Here is a 19,378-nt window from a genome sequence, read left to right as displayed (position 1 = left end):
CACTGCACAAGATCTTGGGCTTATGTTCTCAATGCTACAACCATGTAATGGGAGCAATGAGAAGACTCACAGAATAGTGGGGGGTAGATTGCATACCCCTACCTTCCACCAATTGCCTTATTTAAAGGACTTTCACCTGCTTGGCACGAAAAATAAACAACCACAATCATTGCCTCTTAAGGAGGACTTCAGACATTTATTTGCCCGGCCCGGTAACAGCCGGGTCTCCAGACTACATGAAGTTAGGAAGTTATACCTCAATGCAAGTTGCTTAAGCAAAGCAAAGCAAAAGTTCACAAGGAACTGAGCAACTAAAAGTACCTGGAAACAGTCAAACACAGTTAGTACTCAGACAGACAAAACTAAACAGCAAGTATCAACCAATTAATCTATACAGATCAATGCACAACAAAGCAAGCTCAAAGCTCAATCCCAAACTTCACAACCTACAAAACAATGTTATGTTAGTGTACAAACATCAAACAACATCAATTACATTTAACTTGATTCATTCTCCATGTGCATTATGCTTTTGATCCTGAAAAATCAAGCAAATATTAGCAACAAGACCACTAGGCTAAGCCTAGGGTCCAAAGGCAAGAAAAAATCCTAAACAGCAAGGTATCTCTAACCAAACTCAAGCTAAAGTCAAACAAGAGTCAACACAATTAGTCCCATGTCCATATCATTTATTATACTCATTTCATGCACAAAACAATTCAAACTAGTTCAAATGAAGCACCAAACATGCAAACAGAACTATTGCATTCAAATCCACATCAAAACAAATCTAAAAATTCTCAAATAATTTACACCTAAACAGGACCTAATCCAGGTATGGCACACCAAATTTCAGCTTAATTGGGCAAAGGTAACTATGTCAATGAAAATCAACAAAAACAGACACAACTATATGCTCCAAATCACAACATCAACACATGCTTCCCCTTCAAAAATTCATAACTCAATGAAAACAGTAAAGAAATGAGTGAGACCAAAACAGGGATGTCACATCATGTGTCTATAACTATCATACAAAATTTCATGATCATTCAATACAATATGAGCATTTCACATTGATTCTACCAACCTATGTCACATGAACTTGTAAATTCAACCACCAGAGATGAAAAATAGCAATCAATTTGAAAATGCCACATAAAATTCCACAAAAATTCACATAGCATCTTAACATGTTAATGAACCATCATGCAAAATTTCACATCATTTCACCAAGTATAGGTCACTCAAATAAATCCAGCAAATTGACATAATGAGGTGTGACACAAATTGTCACACCTAAGTTCAAAAATTCATAACTCAATGGTCAGGCATCAAAAATTCATAAAGTTTACATGGAAATGAGCATCAATCAGTCAAGAATCATCACAAAAATTTTCAAGAATTTCTTTTAGAATATGAGGATTTCATGATCACAATAGCACAAGGTACCAAAAATGCACATATGTGAAAGAACCCTAGGTCAAATATTATTTCTACCATGCACAACTTTGACCAATAGGTCAAAAAAATCCTACAGTCAACAACAAAGTCAACACAAAAATTTCCACATTTTTCTGAATTTTCTATGATTTTCTATGAATTTTTTAAAGTCATTGTGAATTTTCTAATAATTATTTGAATTAATATAATTAAAATGAAATTGCAGTGGCATAGTTGTAATTATGAGCGCGGGGGCGGTAAACGTCCAGTTTGAAAATTCAAATGGTTTTTCAGATCAAACACACTAACTTCATCCCTTCCATTCCAGATTTTTCCAGAAATGCAATGAACACTCAAGAACACGAATTTTCCAAATCAACACCAAAACGAACAAATGGATAGCCGTTGGACTCGTCTAAGCACGAGGATCTCGAATCTCAACTTAATTTCATCTAAATGTTCATGTATCTCTCAAATCGAACGAGTTAGTGTTTTGGATCCAATCTTTAAATCCAGATTTCTTCACCTACAGTCATCTATTTCATAAACTAAACACATCACCATAACCTATGTAGCATGCTCTTTCAAACGCACATGAACATTAAGCATTTCGTGAGTTTCGAATTTCACATACCTGGAGATGGCAGCAGTGAAATCGGTGTTCTTCGAGCTTTTCTTCCTCAAACAGATGCACTAGATGCTTCAAAGAGTTGGATGATGCGATTATGTTTGATTGAAACAGCTCCTAATGCTCACAATCACAATTTGCCATTGATGATGCTTCTTTGAACAGTTGAGTTTCGCACTGCTTTTCACTCCAATCTTCACAAACAGTCGGAGATGATGATGATAGGAGTTCAAATCAAAAAGAAACTCGAAGATTGATCAACAATTGATGAAGTTTGATGAAGTTGAAGGTTTTGGTGTTCTTGAAGATTTGAGAGAATGTGATGAGTTTTCAGATCTGGTTTTGGGATTTGTGATATTCTGTTATGATTAGAATGTGTTTAGGAATATATACTTCAGCTTAATCCACACTTAATCACCTTAATTAACCAAACCAAATGTAATTAGCATAATGTGATTTAATTGTGAAAGCTCCAAAACGCCCTTGCCAACTATTGCCATATGACAGCTCATGACAGCCCAAGCAAGTCACATTTGATGTTTAGAGGCAAATGCAAGATCAAAACAGAGTTGTGTGTTGATACCAAAGCTTCTGCATCAATGCATAGCATTTTATAACAGTATGCATCGATGCGTAACTTGTATGTATCGATACATAGCACTTTTTAACAGTATGCATCGACACAGAACTCGTATGCATCGATACATAGCATTTTTTAACAGTATGCATCAATGCGTAACTTGTTTGTATCAATACACAGCACTTTTCAACAGTATGCATCGACACATAACTCGTATGCATCGATACATAGCACTTTTTGCCTTGCATGCATCGATGCGAAACTCGTATGTATCGATACATGGAAAATTTTGCCATGCACGCCCGGTGGTAATTTGATCATATCTCCTCAACCGTTCATCCGATTCTCATGATCTTGGACTTTTTGGAAATGGGAGAGAAAGATCTACAACTTTCATGTTCAACAAAATTTCATTTGAAGCCTTTTTGACGTTGGAAAGTCACGCTGAAGTTGGTCCAAAACTTGCCATTCTTTGGAAACTTTCAAATTACATATCACTTTCCATTTGGGAAACTCTTGATCCGGCTTCAAAAACCTCAAGGTAGATGTTTGACATGATGAATAAACCTCTTTTGGACATGAATGAAGTATCTCCAACCATTTCCACCTCCAAATCCATCAGATCATGCACAGTTGACCACAGTTGACTTTTTCATCTGATAGATGAATCTGGCAATGCATAGATCAATCTGAGCTCCAATCTTCAACTGAAATGGCTCAAGGGTGAAACCCTAGCCTCAATAAGCACAAAATAATCATAGAATGAACCCCATAACCATCATAAACCCCATCTCCTGATTATGCCCTGATTGGCCCAATGCAACTGATTAGGGTTGACCAGTGATCAAAACCCTAATCTCAAGGAATCTGCCTCCATCTCCTGATGAAACCCAACCATAATGATGATGATGTATCACCTCAATCAAGATGAAGACCAATACCCTTTGAGCATCACAAAAAACCCTAATTCACAGTCCAATCCTCAGATGGCCAATGATCAGTCAATAAACCCTAGGCTTGCACTTTGACTTCCTCATCTTCTGAACAAGACTTGAGAGGATGACTTGCACAATGTAACCACATGATATGCAATATGCAATGCCTAATGACCTAAAAATGTAATGCAATATGTTAATGCTAGTCCCAAGAGAGGAGGGCAAATTTTGAGGTGTTACAACATCATAACATCATAACATCATAACATCATAACATCATAACATCATGACATCATGACATTGTACTAACCATTTCAAGGACTTAGGGATTTAGCTTTGCTCTGTTAAACAGGCTATGGCTTCCAGGAAGACTATCCGGATCAATCTTGTAGCGATCTCTCCTCAACTCAAGGATTTAGTGTCAGAACTGCCCAATCATGCTCAGTTCATCAAGAAACACGGTTCTCTCCTCAATTTAGTTACCACCGGTTTCAAAGAAGATATGATGAGAGTTCTATTCCAGTTCTTCGATCCTAAACATCATTGCTTCACCTTCCCAGATTATCAGTTGGTACCCACATTAGAAGAATTCTCCAGGCTGCTTGGGATACCTGTCCTTGATCAAACACCTTTCAGTGGTTTAGAAAAGATTCCGAAGTCTGAAGAAGTTGCCGCGGCTTTACACATGACAAAGTCCGACATTGAAGCTAATTTGGTAACAAGAAGTGGAGTTAAGGGTTTACTTGCCAAATTTCTGATAAATAAGGCCCGAGAATTCCTAAAAGTTATGAATATTCATGCTTTCGAAGATGTCCTAGCACTACTAATCTATGGTTTGGTGCTATTTCCTAATCCGGATCAATTCATAGACATGAATGCTGTTAGGATATTTCTCACTCATAACCCTGTGCCTACCTTGCTTGGAGACATTTCGCATTACCTTCACACTCATACTATGAAAAGGCAAGGGACTCTCATGTGCTGTGTATCTTTATTATCTAGGTGGTTTATTTCGCACCTTCCTCAATCAGTCTTGAAGAATGAGCAAAATTTGAAATGGTCCCAACGGATAATGTCGCTTTCCCATTCAGACATCCATTGGTGTCCTCAACCCAAAGAAAATGTTATCATCATTGATCGTTGTGGAGAATTCTCTAACGTACCACTCCTAGGGATAAGAGGAGGTATTACTTATAATCCAGCTTTAGCCCTACGTCAGTTTGGTTATGCTAGAAGAGACGGTCCACATGAAATAATTATTCAAGGCACTGTGTTCGACTTTAACAACGATTCTCAAGGTCTCCGTCAAAGGTTTGTACGAGCTTGGGGCAAGGTGAAAAGAAGTACTTTAGGATAGAAAAACTCTATTCCTATGGAGCCTTATCTCAGATGGGTACGCGCCAGAGCTCGTGAGCTTACCATGCCATATCTTGTAATCGGACCTCTGACTGTCGAGCTAAAGGTTGAAGGAGGTGCCCCTCAGATCATTCCTTATCCAGATATGCCTACCAATATTGAAGAATTGAAGAAATCCTGGATCCAGTTGAGAGAGGAGAGGGATACTTTTGAAACTCAGTTCGGTGCAGAAAGGAAGAAAGTATTAGAGCTCACCAGTCAGCTTAATGAGGAACGGAGACTCAATGCATATCTCCGCCCAAAAAGAAGTCGTCCCTGGGAGACTTGAACTTTCATTGTATTTTTATTATTTTTTGTAATGAACATTGATTAAAGAAATTATTAATAAAAGTTTCCCTTTTTTTGGTGGTTTACGCAAAGTTAAATTCCAAAAGTCCTTGAAAACATTTCATACATTGCATATCATAACATAACATCGCATAAGCAGGTACTCTAAAAGATCAATGTTCTCACGGTCTTCCTTCTAAACAGAAATATGGCTCTCGAACAAACTGTCAAAGATCTCCAGGCTCAGAATGCTCAATTCCAGGAGATGATCTTGAACTTATCCAAGGGGCAGGAGGAGCTGAAGGCTCTCTTGCTCGAGAAGAAGAAAGACAAGAAAGTTGTGAGTTACATTAACCCGGGAAGAAGACTTAAAGGACAGGCCGCAGGAGTCAAGATTGGAATTCCGAAGGATAAAGAAGATGAGACAGAAAATGACTCGGAAGATGAGAATATTGTTCCCTTCAACCCTGAGGACGACGATGAAGATTATGAAAACGAACAGTAGTCTCCAAAAGATGACAAGTATAAGTTGCTGGAAGAACGTATGCTAGCTATGGAGGGTCAGAAGGCGCCCGGTCTGGATTTCGAAAGCTTAGGTCTAGTCTCTGATGTGGTCATTCCCCGCAAATTCAAGGTCCCCGCTTTCACTAAGTATGATGGTGCGTCTTGTCCTCAAATGCATCTGAGAGCTTATGTGAGAAAGATTCAGCCGTATACCACTGATAGGAAGCTATGGATCCACTTCTTCCAAGAGAGTTTGTCTGGCACACAGTTAGAGTCGTATTATCAGCTCGAGAGCTCTAACATCCGCACATGGACTGATTTAGCGACAGCTTTCTACAAGCACTACCAGTATAATTCTGAATTAGCGCCTACTCGGCTACAGTTGCAGAATATGACTATGGGCTCTAAAGAAAGCTTCAACGAATATGCTCAAAAATGGAGAGATTTGGCTGGCAGAGTCAAACCCCCTATGACTGATCGAGAATTAGTGGACATGTTCATGGGTACACTGACTGGCCCATTCTACAGCCATCTACTGGGAAGTTCTTCATCGAGTTTCACTGAACTTATATTGACAGGTGAACGTGTTGAAAGCGGCATTCGAAGTGGAAAGATACAGGCGGCTACCTCTGCAAGCATCAAAAAGCCCCATCAGGGAAGGAACGAATCAAATGCTGTGTATGGTCAAAGGGGTCATAACAAGAAAAACCGTGACCATACCATTGGAGGAGTTACGATTGCAGCACCGCCATCTCAAAACTTCCAACACAGACAAGACAGGCCAAGAAGACAGTTTACGAAGATCAATATGACTTTAGCACAAGCACGACAGGGTATACTAAAAGCAAATTTAATTACCCTCAGAGATCCTCCTGCACATCCCAACACTACTTCTCCTCGTTATAATCCCAATGCCAGGTGTGCATATCACTCTGATAGCCCCGGGCATGATACAAACGATTGTTCGTTGTTGAAGAATAAGATTTAGGATATGATCGACGCTGGAGAAATTGAATTTGATCCTCCGGAGACTTCTAATGTCATCACCGCGCCTATGCCTAATCATGACAAGACCGTTAATGTTGTGGATGACAATTCTCACATTTCTAATGTAGCTGACTTAGCATCTCCTCTCCTAATCATCAAGGAGAATTTATTGCAAGCTAGTTTATTTCCAGGTTGTGCTGAAAGTTGTGATCTCTGTATACTCCGACCCAATGATTGCTTAAAGTTGAGGAATGGTATTCAACGGCTGATGGGTGATCGTACAATTCTCTTTGAAAAGATTCCTAAAGTGGAAAACCCTGTTGAAGAAATATCTGTGATCGCTAGGTCCAAAATTCCAGTGAAGATTACCGCTACTAGAGCGCCTGTGAAGATTACTGCTGAGCCCAAGGTAGCTCCCCTAATTATTACTGCACCTGGCCCAGTACCGTATTCCTCAAGCAAAGCCATTCTATGGAATTATGGAGGTGATGTTTACATCCACGGCATAAAGCAAGATGATAATTCTGCTAATCCTAATGACGTTGACATTGTTGGGACTAGTAAAATTACTCGAAGCGGAAGGATCTTTTCTCCAGAAATCTCACCTCCCGTCCCTGAAACTCGAGAAAAGGAACCAGTAGTCAATCCTTCTCAGTCAAGGACACCAGTCGAGGTTACTACCAAAGAGATTGCCAAACAGGAAATGGAAGAAATGTTGAAGATCATCCGCAAGAGTGATTTTGATGTGGTAGAACAGCTGGGGCATACTCCGTCTAAAATTTCGATGTTATCCTTGTTGTTATCTTCTGAATCTCATGCCAATGCATTGATAAAATTCTTGAAGACCGCTCATGTACCTCAGGAGACTTCTGTCGATCAGTTCGAAAATTATGTTGCTAACTTGGCTGTTGACAATGGCCTAGGTTTTTCCGATGCTGACCTGACACCAGCAGGAAAGAATCATAACAAAGCTCTGCATATCTCCATTGAGTGTAAGGGGATCACCTTATCTCATATGTTGATCGATAATGGCTCTTCTTTGAATGTGCTACTGAAAGCTGTGCTCGATAAGCTTGACTGTAAAAGCATGGAACTGAAGCCTAGTGACGTTGTGGTGTGTGCTTACGATGGTGCGAAGAGTGTTGTCCATGGTGAAGTGGTTCTCCCTATCAAGATAGGACCTCAAGTCTTCAACACGACCTTTCACGTAATGAACATTCGTCCTGCCTACTCCTGCTTGTTGGGACGCCCTTGGATTCATGGGGCAAGTGTTGTAGCTTCGTCTCTCCATCAAAAGCTGAGGTATCCAATAGAGGGTAAGATTGTCACTGTGTGTGGAGAAGAAGAGTATATTGTCAGCAGTGTGCATACCTTCAGATACGTCGAGATGGATGGTGAATTCTTTGAGACTCCTTCTCAATCATTTGAAGTGGCTTCTCCGACCAGTCCCGTCCTTAAGCCAACTTCCCGTGTGCCCAAGGTTATTCGTGCTCCTCCTGCTATGACTTCTCTGAAAGACGCTCAAGCCGTGGTCGAAGATGGTGGTCGTACTGGCTGGGGTCAACTGATCGATGTACCGTACAAGTCTGATAGATTTGGCCTGGGATTTCGCTCTGAAAAGAGGGTCAACGATCAGATTAATGGTGTAGAAGATGCTGCTAGCGATTGCGACTTGGGTAACTGGATCTTCCCAACAATTGGTGACGGACTCAATAATTGGAAGGCTGAAGACACTATCTCGATTTCCTTTAGTCAGGAGTAATTGTTATTGCCTATTTTAGTGTTGCAAATTTTAATATTTTACAATTAAACTTCTTAAAAGCATTGTGTCTATGCCCGGGGCACAAATAGCTAATTTGTTAAGGGTTTTGTCATTTTCATAAGCATATCCACATTCAATAAATCAATGGACTTTTTGCATTCAAATATTGCGCTCTTTATCTTTCCTGTCATCTTTTAAACAAGCTATGCTTTCTTACACACACTCACGTAACAAAATGCAGATCCATATCCACTCTGGATCATGTTGATAATAATTCTGCTACTGTTCATTATGACTTTGAAAATCCGATCTACCAAGCCAAGGATGGAAGTGAGGAAGATTGCGAAGTACCTGGAGAGCTTGCCAGACTGTTACTGCAAGAAGAAAAGACTATATTGCCGCATGAGGAACCAATTGAAATTGTAAATCTGGGTACCGAAGTAGACAAGAAAGAAGTCAGAGGTTTCTTGGGACGCTTGAATTACATTGCCCGATTTATCTCCCATTTGACTGCTACTTGCAAACCCATCTTCAAATTACTGAAAAAATCAAGAGATAATATGGAACGATGAACGTCAAGAAGCTTTTGACAAAATCAAGAAGTGTCTCCAAGAACCTCCAATTCTGACGCCACCAGTTGAAGGAAGACCTCTAATCATGTATTTGACCGTGTTAGAAAATTCAATGGGGTGTGTGTTGGGGCAACATGACGAGTCTGGTCGAAAAGAGCATGCCATATACCACCTTAGCAAAAGTTTACCGACTATGAAACAAGATACTCACTGCTCGAGAAAACTTGTTGTGCTTTGGCTTGGGCTGCTCGCCGACTAAGACAGTGTACGTTGAATCATACCACTTTATTGATTTCTAAGATGGAAACCTGCTCTCTCCTGAAAGAGTTATCACTGATAATGGTACTAATTTGAACAACAAGATGATTACTGAACTCTGCACGCAGTTCAAAATAAAACACCATAACTCTTCTCCGTACCGACCAAAGATGAATGGCGCCGTAGAAGCTACTAATAAGAATATTAAGAAGATCATACAAAAAATGACAGTAACATACAAAGACTGGCATGAGATGTTACCCTTTGCTCTTCATGGTTATCGCACTTCAGTGCGCACTTCGACAGGGGCAACTCCTTTCTCTTTAGTCTACGGAATGGAAGCCGTTTTACCAGTGGAAGTTCAGATTCCCTCTCTAAGAATTATGAAAGATGCATGCTTAGATGAAGATGAATGGATTCAGACTCGACTCGATCAGATAAATTTGATTGATGGAAAGAGACTTGCGGCTGTTTGTCATGGGCAGATATATCAGAAGCGCATGACCCAGGCGTTTAATAAAAAAGTCAAGAGACAGGTGTATCAAATTGACGACTTGGTAATAAAGCGTATCATTCTACCACAAGGTGATTCTAGAGGCAAATGGACTCCCACATACGAAGGGCCATTTGTAGTTAAGAAGGTATTCTCTGGTGGAGCCATGATGCTTGCTACAATGGATGGCGAAGACTTCCCACATCCCGTGAACGCAGACATAGTTAAAAAATACTACGCATAAAAGAGACCCGCTAGGTCGACGTATCTAGGCAAAAGTAAGGGCATCCCGGCGAACCAAAAGGGTTCGGGAAAAAATTAGGGATAAACGTATAAAAATGTACATCCGGCAAGTCGAAAACCTGAAAAGGCGGCTTGGGCAAAAAAGGGTATCCTGGTGGGCTGAAAACCTGAAAAGGCGGTCCAGGCAAAAATTAGGGATAAAAGCGTATGACTATGTCCCGTTCTCAGTCAGCTTCACCCAAGTCGAAGGGACTGAACAAGCCAATCACTTCTATCCGACAGCAGGAGATGAGAGGCTTGAAGACATAATGACAGTAGTGGAACTAAAATCAATAGGACTTTTTCTGCATAGCTTTCTCTTTGTTTTCTTGACAATTTCCTCTTACTAGGATCTCTGTCTCCTTGTACTCAAATTGCCTGTTTATAGGCCCTCTGTCAAAATCAATACAATTTTACTTCCAAAAAGATGCTTTTGTTTTACTTTCTCTGTTTTGTTTGCATAAACGTCCATTGATTTAATTCGAATTAATATATGCATTTGAACATGATTGATGTTTATCGAAAATACATGCATAAAATAGAAATAGCAGTTACTAAAAGACTCTAGGGTCGAGGATAAAGTCTAACCATGCTTTCCGATGAATCCGGTTGCTAATCCTATTCCCCAGCAAAACCAGTTATTCCCCAGAAGAAATTGGCATCACTAGACAGACTGGTCATCTCTTCCATCCCCAGCCAGGCTCTGTTGAATGTTTCTACCATCAGACAGAAATCAAGTATCCCCAGCTAAGAAAGGGTCATCAATACAAGTATCTCCAACCAGAATATGGGGATTTATTTCCCCTGGCAAAAATTCTCAGACGCATAATTCATTCATGCATCATCTCACATCGTATACATGCATGCAATGTTCGCATTTATTTTCAAAAGCATAAAACATCTCATGCATCATGACATGGCATGAGGCTAACTTTTTTCAGGTTAATTATCCTCCCGATACAGTCAAAATAAAGGTTCATTCAGGCAGACACCCTCAGCGGTTACATTCGAGATTCAAATGCATCTTTCAGATATAATCCATGTGAATATTCATTCTGACAAGCATTCTGATATCCTCCTAATGATGGCATCTTTAAGCCCATCCCAAACATTTATTGCAAATACAGCATATACAAATATTATCAGATATAGCCTAACGTACGGTTCATTCTGATTCAGCCTAACGTATGGTTCCTTCAACTGTTCCAATACGGTCTAGCGTACGACCCATTTGGATGTTCATTTCCTCATATACTACCTAGCGTACGGTACATTCCGAGGTGTAGTCTAGCGTACGACTACCTTTTGTCAGATACATCCTAACGTACGGCTCATTCTGCAACTCAGATACGATCTAACGTACGATCCATTCTGATCTTCATTCCTCAGATACTGCCTAGCGTACGGTACATTCCGAGGTGTAGTCTAGCGTACGACTATTGTTTGTCAGACACAACCTAACGTACGGCTCATTCTGCAACTCAGATACGATCTGGCGTGTGATCCATTCTGATTCTTACTTCGTCAGATACAACCTAAAGTACGGCTCATCCTGCAACTCAGATACGATCTAGCGTACGATCCATTCTGACCTTTATTTCTCCAGATACAGCCTAACGGACAGCTCATTCTGCAACTCAGATACGATCTAACGTACGATCCATTCTGATTCTTATTGCGTCAGATACAGCCTAACGTACGGCTCATTCTGCAATTCAGATACGATCTAGCGCATGATCCATTCTGATCTTTCATCCCCAGCGAAGTCACCCGCCTAATGGATAACTCATTCTGCTACTCAGATACGATCTAGCGTATGATCCATTCTGATCTTTACCTCTCCAAAGGCAGCCTAATAGACGGTTCATTCTGCAATTCAGATACGATCTAGCGTATGGTCCATTCTGATTCTTTATCCCCACCAGCGTATAATCCATTCCGATCTTTCATCATCAAACTTCCCGGATGGCATCTCTAAGCCCATCTCCATCAGGACTAACTTCTAATTAGCAAGCGCAAATTTTTGGGCATTCTAAGTGTTCAATAATCTTCCACCTCCAGACCACGAATGACGTACATACCATTCTAACTCTCTCGGTTCAAGAATATTGAACAGGGGCAGCTGTCATACCCAAAAATTTACCCGTTAATCTTGCAAGACATTTTTCAAGACATTGATCTTAAGGGAACAAAGACCCAACACACAGGTGGCCAAATCCAGAAAATGACTTAAAATGGCTTGCTCGCTAGGCGAGCAAAATCATTCGCCTAGCGAATCCTTCGCTGCACCACTCGCCTAGCGAAGCTTGCGAATACCAGAAATTTTGGGCTTCATTCTGAGCCCATCAGGTCACAAAAATTATTATAAATAGCAGAGCTTCATTCACAAAGAGAGGACGAAAAACAGAGGGAGACGGACAGAAACCCTAGCAAGGAGACAGACAGCAAACCCTGGGGGCTAACCAAGAGAATTCAGAGCAACCCTAAAGGAAACCCTGAAGGAAACTCATCTGCACAAAGGTTACCTCCGCCCAACTCAATCCGGCACCAACCCTAAGAGTGATCTGCCAATTCAACGTTGCAATTCAATTGCCAACAGGTTTGCACTACCACTACCGCTTTATGCTTCCAATTTACATGTGGTATTATGATTGAATTTATAAATATATCTTAGGTTTTGCATGTGGATTTAAATATGTATGGATATCTTTAATGTTTAACCATAAAATTTATGTAATGGATGCCATAGGGTGTGGAGCTTGCTGAAATCGTACTGTTCTTAAATTCAAAACCCGCAGCCGTTCGCTAGCACATCGCTAAGCGAACATGTAGCGAGGGTTCGCCAGGCCCTCGCTAGGCGAGGCAGCAGCGAACATGACAGTCGCTGATTTTTCTGTTCTGATTTTTGCTAATCTGACATGTTTTATTGTAACCATGCATGGTTTACCTGACATTATTACTGTTGTGATTCCTTTTGGTTTGGTGCAACTCTCGATTGCACCCCGATTTGGTGTTCTGACCTGTTTGCTGAATATTGTAAGGGCTCACATACTCCTGGAAAAGGTAGCTTGCTAGGTATTCCACTTTATTTGTGGGATACCCATGTGGAGATTCATCCTAATTACCTAATTGATTATAATGTGGAGATTCATCCTAATTACCTAATTGATTATAAAATATTGCCTTTGAATATGTAATCTTGGACCTCTCTTTGTTACGGTCATGTTCCGCGAATATGGGGATGCATTTAGCAAAGACCCTTCGGTTAAATCATCATGTCCCTACAAGATAAATCATAGTCCCTCGGATGTTGCCTGCGAATATATGATTTTTATCCCTCGATGACCCGTCGTTGTAGCCTACGGTTAAATGATGATCGTCCCTTCGAATGCTAAGGTATCCTTACAAATGTTGCCTTCAATGACCAATCGATGACCCTACGATGCCCCTTTTACATCCAAAGGATAAAACTACTTACTTCTCAATAGTAAGGACAATTTTACCCTCATAAGGATAGGAAATGCCCATAAAGACCTTGGGTAGGTATAACTCTTAAATGCTGACTCACAACCTAAAACATTTTTCATACATCACACTTTGCAAAACATCTACTAGAAAATCACCACTTGGTATACATTCATACTAGAATCATTGCCAAGTTATATTTTTCTAAACAGCTTTCAAAATTAAATGAGATAAATACTTTGTATACATTCATACAAGAATCATTACAAAGCTAAACTCTCTTTTCAAAACATTTTCTAAGCGGTTCACAGACACTTTTTCAGACAAGAAAAACATAAGTGATCCAACAATTAAGAGCCCATGGATAACCATGGATACAAAGGGTGCTAACACCTTCCCTTTGTATAATATACCTCCCGAACCCAAAATCTAATTAAGGTCTTTCCTGTTCTTTTCCACCTTTCCTTATTGGATAAAAGAAAAGTCGGTGGCGACTCTTGCTATCCGCGACATTTGCCTTCCAAAGCAAAAACACACAAAGTCAGTTCACCGTATGACAGTTGTCATGGTAATTTACATAAGAATTAATGAAAATATAAGTATCAATAACATATTTAATTAGGCCTTTAATTAAATATGCTCTCACTATTTTACTCAAAACAAATGACCCTCACCATTTGATTCAGAAAATCCCGCTGGAAGATTTTCTAGTGGGTCGAGATCCATATTTCACTTCGTTTTAAGTCCGCGTAGGCGGATTACACAAAACTAGGTTATTTAGGTAGGAACTCCTTCCAATTGTATCTAATACAACTCTCGAATATTTTAGTTGGGTGAATAACTCCTTATTCCAATCCATCACATGGATAATTTCCAACTCTTGCTTCTAAACATATATAATCTTATTATAATTTGTTTAGTTAAGTTTGACCCATTGTTTTAACAATTGGATATTACAATTATCCCATCGCACCTTACTAATATAGAACATGCACCTCGCGTAGGCGAAACCTACATTATCCGATACTAGTCTTGATGAGTGTTAAAACTTGGAAAGCATAAACTTAATATTTAATTTGAGGGAATTTGCAATTATTCTGATCTCACCGGCTTATTTATCATATAAATCGTCTCTCACATGCATCAACATACATTCACATGTATCAACTTACATATATAATGAAACCATTATGGCCCCTAACGCAATTGTTTTCCCAAGCCAATGAGAGAACCTAAGCTAACCTAATAACGATCTAAGCTTCTTCAAGCAAGATCTTCAAGGTTGTCCTCCTTTGATATTGACTTCTTCTCTTTCTTCATAATATTACATTACATAAAAGAAACTCGTTTTACATACGAGGGAGTGAGATGAGAAAAGAAGTTACATTGAGAGATTAAAAGAGAGGCACGACACGCAGGTCGTATTTTAAAACCCAAAACAAAATAAAGGAAAACTAAGGCCATAACTGATCACCACAAGACAATAATAAATACATTATTATTATTATTAATTTTAATTCTTTTAATTAATTAAAACCAAATTAAATTTCGACGACCGATCACATTACGCAGAGTTAGCCGGGGTTCTGCTGCCCGGTCAACGGGAACGGGTGTATTCTGTCTTGCGTTAACCGGTTAACCAAATGAGTTAACCGGTTAACACTGTTGAAAATTTGTTCGTAATTTGTATTCTGTTTTGCGTTAACCGGTTAACCAAATACGTTAACCGGTTAACACTGTTGAAAATTTGTTAGAAGGTTGTATTCCGTCTTGCGTTAACCGGTTAACCAAATACGTTAACCGGTTAACACTGTTTGAAAATCTGTTAGAAAGCACAACTCTTGTGCAGTCACAACCCCAATCGCATAACTCTTTGACAACACAACCCTTGTGCCGTCACTAACCCTAATGCACCAATTTCAGACCGTCAAACACATCTCGATTGTTGATTCAGTATGATTGATCAACACGTCATTGCTTCACCATACTAATGTCGGATCAAGAAGCAAACGACCATTGATCGCTCAAAGGAAAACAACCATTAAGTGTTTGAATGAATGAAACAGAAATAGTATATCATATATACCGTATTTTGCATCAGGATTACTTATATCATATATATAACTTGATCGATCTCGATTTAATTACTCGTTTATTCGAATACAGATTCATGGTTTCGTAAGTGGCTCTGATACCACTGAAGGAGAATAGCGATCCAAAATGCAGCGGAATTTAAAAATTTCTGATTTAATGATCCTTACGAATGGGCATGATCAGTGATAGAATCGTTACCTCTTGTGGCGATCACGAACGTTGAACGATGACAACGCCTCTACTCAGTCCACACGAACGGATTCCTTCAATCTCAGTGCTAGCTGCTATGAATGAAGGCTTTGAGTGAGAGAGAGAGAGAGAGAGAGAGAGAGAGAGAGAGAGAAACGAAATTGCAAGAGTGACAATGCTTCTACCCAAGGGTTCTATTTATAGAACCACTTGTGTGGGCTGCAAGCTAAAAAGCCCACTCAAGTGTATATGGCCCATATCTTATAATATGCCAAAATCACTTAAGCTCGTGGTACCTTACCATATTTCATATTCTACTTAAGTACACCGTACCTTACGATGTTCTATAATTCACTTAAGGGCACCGTACATTACGGTATTCCTTAATTACTCTATCTCTCATCAATCCATCCTTTGTGTGTGACCCTATAGGTTTTCGCGGCATTGGTAATTATATTAAATCACGTATTTAACATAATAAACAGTGAGCGATATCTAGCAACACATCACTGCTACCCAAGACAAGAAAATGTCATGTGATCTGACAAATCCTTCTGTGATAATAATTATGTGTATAATTACCCTTTTGCCCTTATGTCTATATTGAACATAAGGCATAGACCGTGTCATCCTTGTCCAGTTCAATATTGGGCCCATAGACATTTATCCTATTACACAGGATGGGCAAATTCCATCTAGGTCACTCATGTCTCTCAGCATGCGTCGTGGAGTACCCATCAACTGTCTTTATGGTCATCCAGTTATGGACAATGTTTGATCAGCAATAAGGCACTCGACTCTACATCTAGGGTCCATAGTGGTTTCAGGTCGAAGGGTGGTATACAGTATTATCACCATGAGAATAACTTATGACACTTTGCATAACATTCTATATAGTATTCTCATAGCGGGTCAATCCAGTATAAATATTACTCTTAATATTCATACATATGTTTGAGACTTGATAACTCCTTATCCATGATCCATGAGATGTGATCATCAGTCTATAAACATAATAGTCTTCATGCTTTAATGTTATCCTACTTCACAATAAAGCTCGACTACGGATACTTTAAGAATAGTGTCCTTATGTTTAATGTGCTCTCATGATTAAGTCACACTTGATACATTAAACGGACTATCTATTCCAGGGACTTTATTAAACAAACATAATAAAGAAAAAGCCTTTTATTATTAATAAACAATTCGATACAAGTACCAAAGGTATTGGCCTCTAGGGCTTACACCAACATAAATTACTCTCAACAACATTTGCAGAAAACGGTCTCTTCAACATTGAGTTTAAGGCATTCTTAAACTCATAGTCTGGAGCAAACACAATGTCGGTAATCTTGAGATCATTAGGAGACGATACTGTAGAGATCTCTAACAGAGACTTCCAAACTTCATCGTTCACTTCAATAACCCTATTACCAATGTTGCATGTAAACCTATAACCCTCGAATTTTCCATCAATGCCAGTATAAAATAGTTTGACTAAATCCTCATTATACTTAGTGGTACAGTCCAAGAACAAATCAATTCCTTGAAAATTTATCCGTTTAACAATTTCTAGAATGTGCATGCGTCCAACCACTAACGGTGAGTATACGTACTACTTTATAACTGTTCTATTTTTGAACTTCTTTTTAAAGGTTTCGAAAAGTTCATCAGAGAGTAAGGCTAAAGCAATTACTGGAATATTCGATCGAGATGGTGTAGTCCCAGTGTGAGAGGAGGATCCTCTTTTAATTCTTTTTCTAGATGCTCTTGAAGCCATTTGAATGTTGTTTGTAAGGAGATTTTAGGGTTTTTGTGTGGAATAGAGTGAGAGAGGGAGAAGACCAAATGACCAAATGAATTGATTATGCAAAAAAAATGCCTTGAAAAATGAGTCGACCTATTTAAGAATCATATGAGCTGTTTCTGGTCATCGAAGAGTCGACGCATGGGTCGACCCATTGGGACTCGAGTTTAATGCAGCCTCTGCAATGGGCAACAAAGAGTCGACTCACACGTGTAATGAGTCGACACATTCATGTTTGAAATCTCAATAGAATATACTCTGTGCAGTGACGAGTCGACGCATGGGTCGACCTGTTGGGACCCAAAGGGAATACAAGGATTGGGTTCTCAATGATGAGTCGACTCATGGGTCGACCAGTTGGAACCCGAAGAAAATACATGGATTGAGTTCTCTATGATGAGTCGACTCATAGGTCGACCAGTTGGGACCCGTGTTAGTGATTAGAAGACATGATATTCAAAAATGCTCCTAACGATGAATGCATGTTAAATATGATACCTAAGCAAGTTCAAGCATAATTCAAGCATAGAAATGGATCACATTTAGATCAAACCAGAAAATGAACATCATGAATTACATAGAATAAGTATATACATACATAGTTGATCAATATAGGTCAAATAGATAGGAACGATATTACCTCCAATGATGATAGACGACGAGTGCCCTCATATAACCCGCACTTATAATCAAGAAATATACAAGCATAAATATAGAGCAAGCATCATATATAGATTTAAATGCGATCCGAGATATCAAGAACACCAAGTTCCCTACGGATGTGGAAGAAAGGCTCTGTCGCAAGTGGTTTTGTGAAAATATCAGAAAGTTGATTTTTGCTATCAACATGCTCGAAGACAACATCACCTTTCTCAACATGATCCCTAAGGAAGTGATGCTAAATTTTAATATGTTTAGTGCGCGAATGTAGTATAGGATTTTTGGTTAAATTGATGGCGCTTGTGTTGTCATAAAAAATGGGAACACGTTCAAGTTGAACATTAAAGTCAAGTAGTTGTTGTTTGAGCCACAAAATTTGAATGCAACAATTACCCGCAACAACGTATTCCGCCTCGGCTGTTGACAAAGCAATTGAAACTTGCTTTTTGTTGTGCCAACTCATTAAGGAATTTGAATAAAAATGACAAGTGCCACTAGTGCTTTTCCTATCCGATTTGCAACCGGCAAAGTCGGAATCGGAGTAGCCAACCAAAGAGCAATCACTTCCCTCAAAAAACCAAAACCCATACTTTGAAGTACCACATAGGTATCTAAGTATGCACTTGACGGCCTTTAAATGTGACTCTTTGGACATGATTGATACCTAGCACACATACATACACTAAACATAACATCTGGTCGAGATGCGGTAAGATATAGGAGAGAACCGATCATACCTCTATACCTTTTTATATCTATAACCTTACCATTTTCATCCCTATCCATATTAACCGCAGTAGGCATTGAAGTGTCGATTATTTTGGAGTTTTCCATATCGAAGCGCTTGAGTAACTCATTGCAATACTTCGTTTGACACAAAAAAATTCCTTCTTCAAGTTGTTTGATTTGAAGTCCGAGGAAGTAATTTAGCTCCCCCATCATGCTCATTTCAAATTCTCCCTGCATCAACTTAGAGAATTCCTTGACCAAATTTATGTTAGTAGATCCAAAAAGAATGTCATCTACAAAGACTTGA

Source organism: Lathyrus oleraceus, chromosome 4 (assembly GCF_024323335.1).
Source record: "Lathyrus oleraceus cultivar Zhongwan6 chromosome 4, CAAS_Psat_ZW6_1.0, whole genome shotgun sequence".
In the NCBI taxonomy this organism is placed as follows: domain Eukaryota; kingdom Viridiplantae; phylum Streptophyta; class Magnoliopsida; order Fabales; family Fabaceae; genus Lathyrus; species Lathyrus oleraceus.
The sequence above is the reverse complement of the archived record's forward strand: the minus strand, read 5'-3'. Positions refer to the sequence as shown.